Genomic DNA, 12,086 nt, shown 5'->3' with positions numbered 1-12,086 from the left:
ATCTTGTTGAGCAGGTAAATGGAGAAGAAGGAGCAAAGGCAGCGACGTCGACTGCGCTGCCCAGCGAACATCAAAGCAAAACAAAAACTGCGATTGTACAATGCTCTCTTCGCATGTTGTTGTTGTCTTAGGATTTTGCTCTTGCCTTTTGATTTTTTATTTATTAAAAAAAAGAGAGCGAACAGCGAACAGAGGGAGAGCCAGCGTTTTGAAGAGGTCTCAAAAGCGCAGTAGAAAGAGTATGGGCAAAAGGGAGCAGATTTTGTAAGCGTTTACAAAGAGTATAAAAAGGTAGTAGATAATAAAGAATAGGTTTTTATAAAATAAAACAAACATTTTAACTTGAGATCCATAATAGGTATCCTAAACTATCCGCTCAATAAAAACTAATCTTCGTAATTTCTAGATTAAGGGATCATTAGAGTCTGATAATTGCTTTGCTGAAATTATTTTTTTTTTATTTAAGCAAAGGAGAAATGCGGTAAAGCTTATTTCATACTTGTAGTTGTGCATAATGAGCCTTAGTTTTAATAAAATATTTGTTAAAGGTAAAGATTGTTTTAAAAATAATTTAGATAAATAAAGATAAATCTAGTTTTATCTGATAAACATCCAGTCCAATATCGAAGAAAAATATTTCCTGTTAGAAGAAAATAGAATCGAAGAAAAATAATTCCTGTTAGAAATTTTTAAATTAAGTTCTTAAAGTTTTTCTGATTTGGATATTGGTTATTTCTTTTTTAATTTCACCATATATCAAAAATTGACTGTGCAACATGAAAAACCAGTTTTTGTTTCTACTCCTCTCAGCCTCTGTGTTCCCCCTCTTGGATCCTCCACATAAACAGGATTTTTCCTCTATCTTTATTTTTATATCCCCTTCTCTGTCTTCCTTAACTTTGCGCGCGAAAATGTTTATGAAAAATTTATTACGAAATACGCCCAAAAGACATTTATGCTTTTAAATCTAATTTAAACGTCGTCTTTTAGTAAATTTAGGATTTAAAGAACATTTTAAGAAATTTACAAGCCAGCAGTCAATTAAAGAGGTTATTTAAAAAATGTTTATAGCTGATTTGATTGCTTCAAAACATTTTGTGAATAGTATTTGAAAAAACATTTTAGTTTCTGTAAATTTTGTTCATAAATGTTATTTTTCATACATTTATTAAGAATTGTTGCGTAATTCTTTTAAATCAGTTTTCCACATTAAACACAACAATTAAATTTAAACCCTTTTTTGTGTTTTTAAATCTGCGCAAGATTAATTGAGGTCAAAAATTTGCCGATAAAGTACTACAAAGATAAACTAACGATTTCAGATACATTATGCAAGGATTTCCCAAGATGATGAAATTCAAGCACACATAAACGCCCAAGATAAAAAAAAACATGAACATGAGCGAGCATGCAACAAGCGAATAAGTGCAAAGAAAAAAGAAACAAAGGGGGAGGAAGAGGAATGGCAAACAGGGATAAAACAGAAAAAGGGGCTCGATTTTTGTGATTTGTTCTTTGTTTTTCTTCAGCTTTGCTTATGTTTTTTAGCTTGACTTTTTTATATTATTTGTAAATCTTTTTCATTTGCAACTCCAATTACTTGGGGCAGTGGAAAATAAATAAAAAAAGGTCCGAGCAGAACTGATTAAGCGTAATATGAGTGCTATGTGTCGTCGAATTGGCTGTCAGGCCCCATAAAGAAAAATAAACAAAAAATATGCCGAGTTGCTGGAGGAGGTAGGGGGTGGTATTTTTCATTTGTCATGATTATGCAGGCCATCTAAATAATTGGTGGGATTGAAAATAACAAAGCTTTAAGTTTACAAAGGTGATGAAATCAAGAATAAGGCCTATTGAAATTGTATTTCATATGAAAAACCTGAAAATTGTAAATTTTTGATTTATTAATAATACTTTCCCTTGGTTACTAACTTAATGCATTTCGAATGACGTAAATTGGGAAAAAAATATGTACAAATGTATTTTGTTAAGGATATTTTTTATATTATTATACGAAATTTAAGGGCTAAGTGTTACAATAAAGTATTCCTCTTTTTAAACCATTCGATAAGGGTTAATTAATTATTTGGTACAAGTATGTACATACATATGTATGTATGTACATATATATAAACTTGTGCATCGAATACCCAGCGGGAAAAAACCTGTGGAAAATATGCTTCTTTCCTCTGCTTTCTTCATACAAGAAATGTGTGGAAAACCTCCTCTACCCCTTCCTTTTCTGCCTTCTCTCCTTGCCAAATACACGGGGGTGACACACAAAAGGCAGGGGTTGAGGAGGTTTTCCAGTGGATCTACAGCTGCTCAAAGCAAGACAAAATCCACTGGATCTACAGCTGCCGAAAGCAGGGCAAAATCCACTGGATCTACAGCTGCCGAAAGCAGGGCAAAATCCACTGGTTTTTGTCCTGAAAAAACCAGTGGAAATCCACTGGTTTTTGTACTGAAAAAACCAGTGGAAATCCTGCTGCCTAACGCAGGACAAAATCCACTGGTTTTTGGCCTTCCCGCTTTTCAGAATTTCCACATGCAAAACAGCAATAAAAAACAATACTTTTTAATTTGGTATATGCATTTATTAATCTATTTACAGTCCAAGGGCTTTATGACAAAAGTATTGTTGTATGTTTTATTTTTTGCCTTAGTGAACGGTGAACGCAGATCATCTTGTTATTGGGGATGTCTGTAATTGTCGTTTCTGAGTGACTCTGAAAATAATAACCATAATACATTAATATATTACATATTAATACAAATAATAAATATATAAAAAGTAATGGAAAAAATAGAGAAATTTAGAAAAATAAGTAATAAACATAGTAAAAAGCATGGGAAAACAGGGCTGTTGAAACTTATTAAAAATTTAGTGAGTACTTACAAATGCTTCTGGATTGGCTTCGGCATCGGAGTCCAAATGGCCGAGTTCTTCAAATGACGAAATCGGAATGTCCGCTTGCGCACGTTCAGTTTTGCCGTTAATATGAACACAAGGGCCAGAATCCTTGAAGTCGAATCTATTACAAATTCTAAAAAAAAACATTGTTTGTTTTTGTAAAACTGAAAAATAAATTTAAATAAAAAACTTACTTGACAAAGGCCTCCGGCGGCTAAAATGTAGTTTTTGGAAAAATGCCTATGTTCACCATATCCGTAACACTGAAATAAGGGTATAAAAACAAAAATATTTATGTTATAACTTACCTTTATCTTGTTTTTTAGAGTTTACTGAACTTTTTTCACTTTTTGCACGAAATTTTATACTGATGTGACCGTGCATCATAACATAATTTATAACAACATTCCGAAGAAAGACAGTAATTAGTCACAACTTCGTTGTAACTTATGGTCATATTCAGAAACCCACCCCATTTAGCGGTCCGAAATTATTTACCCCTTCCCAACGCCTGCCAAAAGAAGTAGGTTTTCATCTATCCCTACCCCTACGCCTGCCAAAAGCAGTAGGTTTTCCACTGGTTTTTTCAGGACAAAAAAACCTACTTCCCACTTTCCCGCTGGGTAAGTAAGATACTAATACTGCAGACCAATGAGTATTCTAAAAACCCCAATTCAAAGTTTATATGTACAGTGTATCACATTAATATTCGGTTTTTGTTTTTTTGCAACTTTAAACGCGAATAACATGTATAATACTAAGAAAAATCGAAATTTGAAAAATGGTATATTAAAGTTTGTAATATTACCTTTACATAGATATACATATGTTAGGACTTTATTAAAAATTAAAAGAAGAATCACATCTAAACAAAAAAAAACCCTGAAAATTGCATTACATTAATATTCGGTATTTCCTTGTAGAACTAAGAAAAAACTATTTTATCTAAAACTTAAATTTTTTTAATATTATATGTGATACCCATTATATTTAATGATATCGCTTAAACGTTTTGGCATATTTAAAAAAATTTTTTGGTGTATTCACCGCCAATTTTCGCCCACTCTTCTGAAGCCGTTTTTTTTAATCTGCTAAGGAAGATATCGGCGTTTGGTGTACACGGCGGTCCAATTCACTCCGCAATTTTTCAATGGGATTGAGATCAGATGATGGGAGCGGCGTTTCCAAGACCTTTGGACAGTTTTAAAGCAACCAGGACTTGTGTTTAAGGCCCTTGTGCTATGGGTCATTGTCCTGATTTTATTTGAATGTATTTCCAAAAGCCATTTTCTCCGCCGACTCCTTAAAATTTTATTTTAAAATTTTTGAATACTGATCTTGATTCATGATGCCATCAATAAACACCAAAAAACCCACTCCTTTTGTGGAAATTCAGCCCCAAACCATAACACTCTCCCCGCCGTGTTTCACAGTTGGCCTTATGTGATTTCTGTACAGCTCTGTATTGGGCTTCCGGCAAACCATGGTCTTGCCGTAACTCCCGAAAAGATTGAATTTGCTCTCGTCTAGGAATATGACGTCGTCCCAACAGTTTTGGTCATTTTTGGAGTACTCCTGGGCATAGTTTTTCCTCAACTTTCGGTTGCGCCCAGATATCACAGGTTTTTTTCGACCGATTCTGCCGTTGTACCCATGTATTTTTTAAGTACGCCGAATAGTTTGCGCTGAAACTGCCTTCCCGTGATCGGCAAAGGGTTCAGCTAACAGTTCAGGAGCACAAAGTCGAGGATTTTTTTTCACTTTTCGAAATTCCGGCTTCTTTGCGATCCGTTAATTTTTTTGGATATCCTTTTTGCTTAATTAAACCCACTCGTCCTTTATTTTTGAAGAGTCGGACGATGTCACCGACTGTATTGGACTTAATTTCAAGCATTTCCGCAGTTTCCTTGTAGGTTTTGCCCTCTAAGTGTAGCTGGAGGCCAAGATTTCGCTGCTCCAAGGATGCAGTTTTAACTTTGCGGTCCATCTTGAAAACCGGTGCTGGTAGTAGCTTTTTTTTTGGTTTGATCGTAGGAAATGAATACCAGCCATATGTGTGATACTCGGGGAAACCCATTTTTTTCGAAACTTTTGGCTCTGCAGTTGCCACATTGCTTTAACATAAGACTTACAAAAAATACCGAATATTAATGTAATGCAATTTTCAGGGGTTTTTTTTGTTTAGATGTGATTCTTCTTTTAATTTTTAATAAAGTCCTAACATATGTATATCTATGTAAAGGTAATATTACAAACTTTAATATACCATTTTTCAAATTTCGATTTTTCTTAGTATTATACATGTTATTCGCGTTTAAAGTTGCAAAACAAAAAAAACAGTGTATTAATGTGATACACTGTATATGGATAAACTAAAAGACTGAGAACGGTCTAAAAATCTACAATCCTATCAAATGCGAAGTCCCACAAATCAACTCACCACGCGATAAAGGCAAAACAAATGGAGTATGGAAAATAAAAATTAAAAGACTTCCCTGTTTGACATTTCTGGGTCAGCGACCCAAACAAGCTCCACACTTCCGTCTCGCTCGCACCCGCTATCCATCTCTTTTCCGCCTGCATGCAACCCTCTTAACTGGGGCCCAGCCCATTTTGCTGTTGCTTTTATTGTTATTGAATATGATTATGTGGCACGCTGCAAAAGCGAGCGTAAATTATTTATTACACAATTTCTGCAGCCCAACAACAATGAAAACAAATAAATTTCTGCATTCAACTTCAGTTTACTACTATTTCTGACTGGCTACGCAAAAAATTGTGACGAAAACGCCGCCGTTTGCTTCAATAGAAATAATAATAATTCATATTTGCAATAAGTAGCGGCCGGCAAAAACAACAACATAGACAACAATAACATTGACAATAATAACAATAACAACGGGGGCCATCAATTAGGCGGAGGCAAAACAACTGTAAATTGTGCGCCTGCGCAGCAACTCCAGATGAGCGGGACAGCAGGAAGTGGGAGCGGGATGGCCGATGGAGGAGCGGGGTAAACTGTCCTACACAAATTACCGTTAAATTAAGCGCTCTGCGTTCGTCACTTAAACGGGAAAGTTAACGCTCAGACAAAGAGAAGGAGTAAAAAAGTAAAATATTTACCACTTCACAACTTTTATCTGTAAAATACAAACAATTTATTTAAATAAATAATAATAAATAGAATAATAATTAACATTTTTATCAGGAGGGCAAAATTTGCAAACTTATAAGTAGGGATTTTTTCAATAAGAATCAAGACACAAAAATTTACGATTCAATATTCTGAGGTGCAATAAACAGTAAACTAAATTAATAAGCGAATCTTATTTGTTTTGAAATCTTTGTTAATTTCTTTATTGAAGGAATTTAGTTAAACATTTAAAATTATTTGTTAGCTTTAAGTTATTACACTCGTGTTATTATGCTTTAAGAAAATCTGTTAACAACAGTACAGCTGTACTATTTTGTTTTAAAACTTAAAAAAATGAAAACAATAATAAGTCTGTTTGTATACTAAGTACACTAAATGTATACTAAACACTTTGAACTGTACTTTGCGAAGGACTTGGTCTATTTATTTAAATTAATAATAATAATTAATAATAATAATTAATAATAATAATTAATAATAATAATTAATAATAATAATTAATAATAATAATTAATAATAATAATAATAACAAATGTTACAAAAGAAGGAAATCTTGAACACACTTCCTAAAAAGTTAAGACTAAATCCCTTCACCTTCGATTGGTTTTACGGTTTATTAAACGATTAGGATCCATTTTAATTGGGATCTGGACGAAGGCCCATCGCAGATGTGGCGTGTTTCCAGGATGTGGACGTCACCCCTATCAATTTATTGATTAAGGGCCCTTGTTCCCCCCACCGAACTATTTTTTGAGCAACATAAATATAATTCCCCCGAAGAAGTTACACTTTCTATGGCCACCCATTTTTCATTTCTTTTTAGAGCCCCCCGCCTGCAATCAGCATTTGCCATCTCCCGATGACCTGCTCTTGATAAGAGAGGAGGCAGCACGCCCCCTCCCTGACACCCTACCGCCCCCTCCCACCCCTTTCACACCGCCCATGCCAATTGCAATTGCAACTGCAGTGGCTGCAAATGAAGCGAGCGGCAGAAGTTGCATGCACTAAAAAGTATTTTTTTAAGAATTAGTGAATAAAAAATATTATTGTAAGGAACAGGGCCGGAGAAACAGTTTTGAGTGGGGTGATGACCTCACAAATTTTATGATATTGCTTGAGAGCTCATTTTATTTGTTATATTTAAATGGTAAGTAAATATTTGTAGTAAGTACTTATTTTTCCGCTGTTAGCACCAATTTTTTTGCTTAGTGCAGAAGGCCCTGCAGATGATGGAAGCGAGAAAGAAGAGGAACCAGTAGAAACAGATGAGGAGCGAAAGACAGCACGCGACCAAAGCGTCACATGTGCCGCAATCTTGGCCAGCACCAAACTCACACAGATGCACACCCATACATACACGCCCCAATGCCTCTCCCTCTCCCTTTCGCACTCCCACTACCTCCCACCGCCCATCTCTTTCCCCCTTCAGGGGCAATGGCAAAGCGAAGCAGCTGCGAAAACGCCAAGAACGTTGACTTTGTGGAAAAGGCAAAAAATTAAAAAAATTGAAGAAATGGGGGAAAAGAACACGATGATGATGATGATGTGGGGAACTTGATGCTGTGCTGAAAAGGGGGCAGTGGTGGGGTTAAGGGGGCTCAACCGCAGTCTGAAAAAGGGGCGGGGCAAGGGGGTTACAGTGAGCCACACCTTTGACTTTGAGTATTTATTTGTGCAGAAGGCAACATTCGAAAAGGATTACTAAAAAAAAATCAGATTTTATTTAATTTGTGGATTTAATTGTTACAAATATATGTAGTATGAAATAAATTTGTTTCTTAATTTAAATTCATGTTTAATATACATTTATTGTGTTTGTTTTAATTTATAATAAAATTTAAACAAGTTGGGTTTATTGTAAAAAAAAGATAACTAACAATATTCGGTTTGGCTTCTTAAATAAAGCAATATTAACAGGGAAGTACAAAGGAAAAAAACCATTTCACATATAAGGTTAATAAATTTAATTAAATCAAAACCAATCATGAAAATAATATGTCTAAAAATGTATTTCGATGTAATAACAAAAAGTTATTTAAAACTGATTAATTTGCAAAAATATATTTAAATAAAAATACCAATTTTGCAATTAGTATTCTCCCTTAAGCTTACTACATGTTTATTAGGTGATTACCCAACAATTAAGTAAACTGAAAAACTTTAGAATCCAACAAAGGCAGTGGCAAGTAACCCTTGCTGGCAAGCCTTCTGCAGCAAACATCATCCGCAGTCGCATCCCAACGTCATTATCTTCAGCACCACCACCATGATGATGATGATGATGATGATGATGGTGAATAACAACAACGCATCCAAGTGGGTCACTGACCTATCAAGCGCAAGACCTATTGAGCATTGAGCCAACTGGGCGGGCGAAGAGTGGGCGGAAAAGTCGGGGGTGCCAGCAAATGTTGCCTGTTGTCTGAGGGAAAACCAAAACAGAAAATCCCTCTTTTTCGCTCTCTGGAAAACGAAAGCGCAGGCGAACAAAAAATTAAAATAAACGAACAGGGGCGCCGCATCAAGGGCAGCCGATGGAAGGGGGTTGGAAAATGCGGGATGGGGTTGGGGGTGTGGGGAAATGGGGGCTCTCTCATATAGGGGGTATGCGCGCACACTTTAGGTGTCAAAGTGAAACTTGGCCGCGGGCAAAATATATTTTTTTTCGACGCTTTTCTCCCCTTTTTTTGTGGCCATTTTATTTACATTTTGTTTCTGTTTCCCCTCGAAGGTGAAAAGGGGTTACCCGTTGCACCTGAATTGGGGTAATTTGTGTACCAAAGGCTAGGGTCCGCCAAGTAGTTCAAAGAGTTTAAATAGCTCGAATAGGGCTGCCAAGAAGGCCATTCAGAGGGGTTTCCTTGGCTCCGATTGAGCATAAGTAATCCCCTATAATGAGGGTAAATTGCGATCAGAGAGAGATAACATGGAGTGTTGTTGAATCTTCGAAAATAAAATTATACCAGTTAGGAAGGGGCTTGTTCTTCTTTGCAAAAGATACTTCGAATACGATGTAGAGGTCTCCCCCAAAAACAAGTTTCTTCGAGCTAACTTTATTAGTAGTATAGTAGTATACCACATACTTCAAAATACGTATTGAGTAAAGAAGAAATTATGTTATGGTTTATAAATATTTTTATATCACTTATTGCAAAGATTCCAAAATATGAATCAAAAGTATTGTTTGAATAAAAATGCAAAACAAAATTTAATTCCAAAAGTTAAATTTGTATGAATTAAAGTCGATTTTAAACTACATATGTATGTACTTTAAGTCCTATACAAAAAAAAGTGGAATAAGACCACAAAAGCCAACTAAAACCTACTTACGTATGCAAATTCAATAAAATGTCTCACTTTTGTCTTTAGAAGGTAAGGTACTGTCCTTTCCATCTACTAAGCCCTAACTTTCTCAGATCTGATGGTTACGCAGCGTTCATAATCCGCCGCGTGGTCCCTCGATCGATCCTCCCGTCTATATCTTCGTTTACACGTCGCAAATCAAACACGGCGTAACAGTCGAAACGGTAGCCAGAAAACAGACAACTTGCCGGGCCAGAAAGCAACAAAATGTCATGATTTACAATAAGAAATCATATATCTCTGGCAGTTTGTTCACTTCTCGTTTTTTCGCTTTTTATCTGGTTTCGTAAAAAAAACACAAAAAAAAAAAAAAATATTCGAAGAACCTGAGCTGACAATGAGCGCCTAAAGGGTTTCCAAACTGGAAACAAACAGAGAGGTAAGAAAAAAATTATGTTACAAAGACAGAGAAAACATTAAAACTAAGGAGGGAGGTGCAGAGAAAAAAATTAGGGGATATTCGATTCACTTAAAACGAGCGAATTTAAGTAGCAGGATATTTTTCTATAATGTTCATTTAAAAACTAACAAGAACGCTTTAACAAATAAAGTTGTAATATGCTGTTCACTTAATAGTTATATTTATTTTCTTAAATATATCTTTGTTAGGTAAAACAATAAAAAATCTTTTAGCTAGAAAGGTGATTTCCTACATCTTGTTGTTCTATTTGGTATGTTGATTAATGTAACTTTTTTTTTTGTTTGTTGTTTTTTTTTTAATTGAGCAATTTAAGGTTTTTTTAAAATGTTATATATTATTGTACCCAATTTTCTCTCCATGTAATGAAGGGGGATGGGCAGAGACCTGGTGCGTTTATTTTGTGTAAGACAGGTAGCGAGTCACCGCTCGTCTCGGCCATTGTGAGTCCCCCACCCCGTTTCCCCCTCCCCCGTCCCCTTCCCCCTTTGACGGACCAGTAAAAGTGCGCAGTTAAAGAAAAAATCGGTCGAAAGAGACCGGGCAGAACCGGCAGACGGAGATGGACATCGGGACGGACATCGAAATGAAACGCTACGAAAAAAGATCAACATAATCGATGATGTGGTGCTTGCTGCCCCCAACCCCCCACCTCCCACCGCCCCTGCCCTTCCCCAAGAACTCCTTAAATGTGTTAAAAACGCGCAGCGAGATTAAATGAGCATAAAATACAGCGCAGCCAAGAACTGGTAGGCAAAAAAAATGGAATCAAACCAAGCCACGCCAAACAAACAAAGCAACAGCGAAAAAATTACGATCACAAGAAGGATAGATCCGTTAAATACACCCTCTAAAATAATAAAACAACTTATAATACATTAATACATTTGCAACCAGTAAAGCTAATTTTAAATATATATTTTAGATATCTTTTTCTGTCGGATATGAATAAAACTTGTGAGCCTTCTAGAATTAAAGCTATCAATAAAACAAATGGTTTAAAAAAGATTTTTATAATAGAAACAGACAGATACAGACAAATAAAAATCTATCATCCCCAACTTAAAAATATGTAAGAATAAGTCTATCAAGGCTGGCAATAAGAAAATCTAAAAACCACATTTAAAAATTTAAATTACAAATTTTTTACTTGCATTTAAACGGAACGTTAACTTTAATTGCTGCTTCTGCTTTAGTGGCTAGCACAATATTAACTAATATAATATATAAGTATCTTGGATTTAATATATATGTATCTTAGCTTTGTCTGAAGGATTAATCGCTTTTGGGTCTTTCTTGCTTGTGTTCTAATAAATTGTAAACATTTGTTTACTAGTGATTTTAGCATACCCCGAACATAATGCGAGTGCAGGGTACAAAAAGGCAACCTTAAGATGCGAGACACGAAACGACGTTCATCAGCGCCCCATGTCCATGACAGACAAGACCATTGCCAGTCCCCCAATCCCAGTCCCAGTTCAAACCCAGGCCCCAATCGCAATCGCTGTCCCTAACCCAATCCCCAGCCTACCCATCAGTCTACACAGAAATTAAATTCGAAATATATTTATATTTATTGTCATTTATAAAAATAAAAAGTAAAACGTATGTGTTCACAAAAAGATTACTTGTATTTTATTTAAGCCACAAGCTTTAAAAACATCTTAAGGTAAGCGTTTATTTATTTCCGTGTACCTCAGCTGGACTCCGCCAACCTTTTTTCGCCAAATAAAATATTCATGCTGAGTCCGACTTTTGAGGCTCGAGGGGCGTACGCTGTCCCTTCGACCGCTGCTCCTGTGGTGCCCGAGGCTATGGAAAGGGGTTTTGGGTTCTGAGGAGGGGTCTTCATAAAGTGAAAATGTGTAGCATATTTCCTGATCATATGCAGGGAACAACCAAATGCGCACTGTCCTCCAGAAACGATTGAGTTCGAGACTGATGTTTCTGGAGGTGCTGTTAGCAATCGCACAAAATGTGGAGCAGGGGTTCGACTAAGCTCACAAATAATACCCTTAAATAAAAATTCAATAAATACTAAACAAAACAAAACAAAGTGGTACATATAAGGAAAATAATTTAATTGGATTCCTTGATAGATTTTTTGTAAGGTTATTCTTTTTAAAAGTAACAATTAAATTCGTTTAAAAGTTTTTCTATTGAAGGGTTCTTTTTAATTGTCATGATTAAGAGAATTCAACTGCAGTTTTCTTAATATGAATGTTATTGTTGATCTG

At 35.6% G+C, this 12,086-nt stretch overlaps 1 long non-coding RNA gene across 1 annotated transcript; it reads right to left on the bottom strand.

Moving 5' to 3' along the window:
- Positions 1-2,712: 2,712 nt before the first annotated feature.
- LOC122320743 lies at positions 2,713-3,187 on the bottom strand. The gene is made up of 3 exons (XR_006245803.1): positions 3,109-3,187; positions 2,900-3,047; positions 2,713-2,729 (listed from the first exon to the last, which is right to left on the bottom strand). It is a non-coding gene; the product is annotated as an uncharacterized LOC122320743 (long non-coding RNA).
- Between the last annotated feature and the right edge of the window lie 8,899 nt (positions 3,188-12,086).

Source organism: Drosophila ficusphila, unplaced genomic scaffold (assembly GCF_018152265.1).
Source record: "Drosophila ficusphila isolate 14025-0441.05 unplaced genomic scaffold, ASM1815226v1 contig_106, whole genome shotgun sequence".
Lineage (NCBI taxonomy): Eukaryota > Metazoa > Arthropoda > Insecta > Diptera > Drosophilidae > Drosophila > Drosophila ficusphila.
Note: the sequence above shows the minus strand (reverse complement) of the source record. Positions and strands in the feature narration are given on the sequence as shown.